Raw genomic sequence first — 6,145 nt, 5'->3', positions numbered from 1 at the left:
AGTGTAACTTTTCCGTAAATATTGGGATCTTTCTGAAGATTTCCCTTTGTTTATTTATATATTTATTTTTGAATGGGTAAATATAAGTTACTCGTAATTTCATTTATACCGGACTTAAATACCATGATCTCATAGCGTGGACAAACACCACACCACACCCGATATCATTGTATAGAAATTATAATTTTTTTTAACAAAGTATATAGTAAAAAAAATTAAAACTCAAGTAAAACATGTGTCATTGAATTTGTAGAAAAGATAATTGAATTAGTAGAAAAGATAATGATAATATAACCGAATAACTAACAAACAGCATGATTTCATATATTTTCCTAAGAGAAAAAAACCATAGCATTCGATTTAACGAAATTCTAGAAGTTTTAGGGTGAGATAGGTTAAATTTATAAATTCACGGAATTTCAAGGGTAACAAAATAAAAAATACGGTAATAGGCGATTAAAACTGAAAACGTTTAACGGTATAGCAAATGTTAGAGTTATAAATTCACGAAATTTCAAGGGTAAAAAGCAAAAGAAAAAAAAAAAAAAAGGGTAAGAGTCATAAAAAGTTGAAAACGCCGTTGCCGGGGATCGAACACGGGTCACCCGCGTGACAGGCGGGAATACTTACCACTATACTACAACGACAACATGATAAGGAGAATAGCAATTATAATAATAATATACAAAAGGATTTATATAACTTTAACTAAATTTTCACTCGCGATAACTGAAACACATTGATGATTGGTTGTATACTTGTATTTCGTACGTCTTTCTAAGTTGATATTACTTACTATATTTCGTTATATGTAAATCATGTTTGGGATTTTAATTAAAAACTTACTGTTTTTCTTTTAAAGTCAAAAAAAATGTTTGATAATATGAATTTGATTTTTAAAATAACTTTCCATCAAACCTTTAAAAATAAGATTTCAATGAGTTAAGATTTCTAACTTTTTAAATCTTTTTATAAATTTTTGTGCTGTAAAAGAAAAATATCCCTTAAAACATGTATAAACTAACACAAACACTTTTAAAGAAACAATTTATTGACAGGCTTAGAATTTCCAAAAAAAATTATTGACTTGTTGACTTTTCCAACCACAACAACTAATCTAAACATTTTTTTAAAAATTCATTTTCTCACCACCATAAGTCAATAAATCATTTTGAAGTTTAAAATAAAATCTCAAACACCCACTTAGTTAAATTGGTAATAACTTTTTTATTGTGGGATACTATGGACTATGTTTCCAACATAAAACAGTGTCCAATATCCCTCTATAAAATCGATTACCACTAATAAGAAAAAAATATTTGACCATGCATTATAAATGGAAAAATGTTATTTTTTTTTCTGAACTGATGAACCTGAAACTGAACGGTGAAATAGCCGATGAACACAAATTTAAACCGATCGATTTTGGGTTAGGTTGGGTTCTAGTTTTCTAAAAACTAATAGACTTGGTTAGAGAGTGAACAACCAACCCTACTCATGCTCACTTGTAGCATTACCTATATAACACGAATCTGATGTGCTATTTCATATTGGCATTATCTATGCATGATGGATGTGATGTCGCATCGTTGAGGGATGAAATTGCTAAACTCTCTAAAAGTCTCATGAAGTATGTGTTGGATTAGTGTCTAAATCCATAACTATTTTGGTATGTACTTGACCCGATTATGAGCATGGTCCTTTTGGGTTGCCTTCACCATAACAATATGTAGGATGAATTAATGAGAGAGAGGTTTAAATATGATTTATTAATATATTATGAGAATAATATATTAAAGGGGAAATCATATTGTTTAATTAATATTAGTCAAGAATTAATTAAGAATTAATTTTGTGGCTAAAAGAGATTAATTAAATTTAGGGGACTGGACTGCAGTTATTGGATAATTGAGTTATTGGGCTAAGGAATGCTAAAGGAACAAGGGGTGAATGAAATTATGATGGGAGCCCATCATATTTTCGTCCATGGCCTTATCCAGAAGGTTCCATGGGCTGCTTAGAGTTTAAGCTGTCCATTAGGGTTTTGACTGAAACCCTAGCAACCCACACAAGTATATAAAGGACCCCTTAGGCCCCAAAAACGTGGACAACTGATTCTCTAGGTTTTCTAGTTGTTTTTGGCAGCCTCCTTTCTTCTCCTCTTCATCCAAGTTGCACAAGGTGTTTGTGACTCCATTAGAGGTGCAGCACTTGAGGCACTAAGCTTTCTAAGGCCAATCCAAGCAAGGAATTGATTGTTATTGTTATATAACAATCAAAGGTAATTCTCTAAACCCTAATTCAGTTTATAATATGTTAGATCTAAGTTTATTAGTCTTGGATTCAAAGCATGTACAATAGAGAAACCTAGATCCAAGCATTAGGGTTTGTATGAGCACATAGGATTGTTTCTTATGCATAAAACCCATCAGTATGATTGTTCACGACCAAAATAAACACAATAGTAAGAATTGAACTAGGTTTATGTATGATTGATATATATATATATATATATATATATATATATATATATATATATATATATAGGGTTAGGTTATTTTGTTTTTTCACTATCTATTGTGTGCATGTATGACTGATTCTGGACCAATCATTTTAGTTATTTTAAGAAAGTAATTAATGCATATTACATGTTGAAGATATAATAGGTATTAATTACATCTTCAACATTTAATAAGCATTAATTACTTTCTTAAAATAACTAAAATGATTGGTCCAGAATCAATCATACAGGCACACAATAGATAGTGAAAACATTTGAACCTAACTATATATATATATATATATATATATATATATATATATATATATATATATATATATATATATATATATATATATATATATATGATACTTAATGCCTGGTTTATTAAAAAAGCATGGTTAATTCATTACTTTAATTCACAACTCACAAGGTAGATATAAGTAGTAATCAATATGAAATGTTCAAGTTTCTCTTATTTGAATATCAAATTCTCATATCTAATATTAAAATGTAGGCCAGTATGATGACATCTCATTTTTTTTCTATATAGATAATGCCTTGATTTTAGGAAACTGGTATGAAGAAAATATCTGGAAATTTGTGTGTATTATCTAATGCTTTTATCTTACCCTGGGCCTTAAAATTAATATGCAAAGGTCTAATCTTCTTGGTGTCGGTGTCAATTTTGCTAGTACACAGTCTCTTGCAGCTATAAGTGGGTGCTCCACTCAGTTGCCTTTCCTTTATTCGGGTCTTTAGGTGGGTGATAAGATTATGTAATTAGCTTCTTGAAGGAGGTGAGTGGCTGGTTTCAAGGTTGTTTTTCAAACAGGAAAGTCAAGTTACTCTTTGGTGGAAACAGATTGACCTTATTGAAAACATTTTCCAGAAGCCTTGATATTTTTTACATGTCGATATTTAAAATGCCCATTGGTGTTGTGCAATTATTAAAGTCATATAGAGCAAAGTCTTTTAGGTGAGGATACTCAAGAAAGAAAAATAAGTTAGGTAAAATGGAATGTCATTCTTAATTAAAAAAAGAATGACAACGTGGACATGAGCAATGTATCAACTTTTAACTCAACTTTGCTCTATAAATATTGACATGGTCATTTGGGTGGGTTCGTTGTGTCTGGGAAGCATAGAGGTAGGAAAAAGACTTAAGATGGAATTATTGGTTCTATAAATTAATTACATGAAGGTAACGTGATTCTAGAGATTGTTATGACTAGAGTTGTTGGTGATGGATTGAATACCATGTCGTGGTTGGATAATATGTGTCAAAGTGAGCCATTTTCAGAAAAAGTTTCATAGATTTTTGCACATGCGATGAATAAAGAGGCAGTAGTTCGGGAGTATTGGGTCTTGTAGCACTAGCATTATACTTGGTGTAGATATATCAGAGGTGGATCTGAGTGTGAGAAACTCTTGGGTATGGTAGATTTATTAGCGTATGGTCGTTTCACTATTTAAAGGCCTTAAGTCCCTTGGTTGGCCTCCATATCAGCCTCATCTGTCAAGAAACCCTAAAATCAAGTATCATCTTCCATTGTTGAGTGTGTAAACTTGTAGAGAACTTGGGTGTTCATTTTTGGTGCATTTTGAAGGAGCTAAAGAAACTAGGAGTTGCTTGGATTGAAGAAGAGGTCTTGTATCCAAAACCACCGTCTTATTTTCCATGTTTTTGAGGTATCAAGTTCTCTCCTTGCTTGTTAGTTTCTTAGATCTCTTCTTGGGTTAGATTGTATGCTTTTAGCCATGTTTGGGTGGATGTTGGGGATTAGGACGTCCCAATTGCTTATTCTTTCAGATCTAAGGTCTACATGAACTTTTTTGGCATAAAGGTGCCAACTTTATGGGTTTCATTTTGGTCGAGATCTAAGTTCTGGAACTCTTGGATTTGTTGAAAACAACTTAATGCATTAAGTTGTTGGACTTTAGGCGAACATGGTGAGTCTGTTGGCAAACTCAGCGTGTTGGCTTGGTTTTTCCCCGATCTGAAGTTGATAAAGAAACACGTCGAGTTTATTAGTGCACTCGACGTGTTGGGTTAACATGGACTGTTGACTTTGACTTTTGCAGTTGACCAGGGTTAACCATTGGACATTTTGGATTTGGGCCTTATTGGGCCTTGTGGTGTCATTACGGGTTTGGGCTATTGTGTGGGCTTGTATTGCTTGGGGTTTTGTGGGACCAACTGAGAATATATGTTTTGGATTAAGAAAGGTTAATGGGCTTTAGGGTAAGGCCCATGCAAGGGTTTGGCCCAATTTGGAAAATTGGGCCATTATTAGGTTTTTGATGATTATTGGTTTTAGGGAATTAATGATTGTGAGTTTGGGGCTTAGTCTTGGGCCAACTAGGCAAAGGGGTAAAATGGTCATTTTACCCCATTTATGTGTGGAGTATTGGATTTGGTTTGGAACCCAATTGTTAATTGGGTGTTATTTGTTTGATAGTGCGAGGATTCTAGCAGATCAACAGTTAAAGATCTATTTGTGGGTTCATCTGTCGAGGTGAGTCTCCTCATTGGGTTTAGTGGGTTGAAGGCACCAATGTTGTCCCATAGTTTATTATGTTAGGATGCTAGTTGTCTGCGTGACTCTTGCATGTGTAAGTATTAGTATGTATGCTAGGCGGGGCCCGATGGTTATTTTGTATGCTAGTAACAGGTTATGCTTTTATGATTTATATGTGGGTGGGGCTCGATGATTGTATAGTATGCTATTATCTTTGTGATTCTTGCATGTGTTGAATGTTTATATGATTATATGGTTATGTGAGTGTGGGCGGAGCCCGTTATGCGAGTCTGGGCGGGGCCCATATCTCAGTCGAGTGTGGGTGGGGCCTGTTATGTGCTTAGTTATGTTTGGTATGTGGTATTTGGGGAACTCACTAATATTTGTGCTTACAGTTTGTGGCTTATGGTTTCAGGAACTTCCGGTCGGCTTGATCACAACGCATTCACCCGTGTTTTCCGCAATATGTGATTTTGAGAATGAACTTTGATAATTGTTTTAATTTGAAATTCTTTTAAATATGTGGATAAAAATTACATATGTGTTTTGATTATAATAAAAATGAAAATTTAACCCTATGATTTTCAGGATGTTACAAGTTGGTATCAGATCCTTGGCTTGAGGGATTCGGGCATACTCTCGGGTGTGCCTGAACTCAAATTGAGGGTTTGGTGAAATTTTTTATAAAATGAACATTTAATTAAAAAGGAATTTCTAATCAAAGAAAGGGGTGTGATGCGTGCAATCAGCCGAGCTCAAGTAAGTGGTTCCCAAAATACTAATACATGTTTACTAGGTTATATGATCTGATTATGTGAATTGCATGTTAGATTAGGACTAAGGATCTGCTCAGTATTATATGATAGGAGAGATGCATTATATACCTGATTGTATGAGCTTTTAGAATTGCCTGTTAGTATGGTTTTCAGATTAGTGGATAGAATGACTTAATTAGTGTATGCTGGTTAAAATTTTCCGTTGCCTTAATGTTGCTTGCTTTGTGCTTTGTGGGATTCTTAGTAATGTGGATCAACTACTAAGTAAATATGTTAAGTTATATGCAACACAGGTTAAATAATCTAAGGGTGATGGATTTGACCCTATTGCGCAACTCTCGTTTGAG

The 6,145-nt window shown here is 33.5% G+C and overlaps 1 non-coding gene across 1 annotated transcript; it reads right to left on the bottom strand.

The window, feature by feature from the left end:
* Positions 1–575: 575 nt before the first annotated feature.
* On the bottom strand, positions 576–647 carry TRNAD-GUC (transfer RNA aspartic acid (anticodon GUC)). Its single transcript has one exon. It is a non-coding gene; the product is annotated as a tRNA-Asp (tRNA).
* Between the last annotated feature and the right edge of the window lie 5,498 nt (positions 648–6,145).

This window comes from Lactuca serriola, chromosome 8, assembly GCF_051521515.1.
Source record: "Lactuca serriola cultivar US96UC23 chromosome 8, Lser_US96UC23_V15, whole genome shotgun sequence".
NCBI classification, from domain to species: domain Eukaryota; kingdom Viridiplantae; phylum Streptophyta; class Magnoliopsida; order Asterales; family Asteraceae; genus Lactuca; species Lactuca serriola.
Note: the sequence above shows the minus strand (reverse complement) of the source record. Positions and strands in the feature narration are given on the sequence as shown.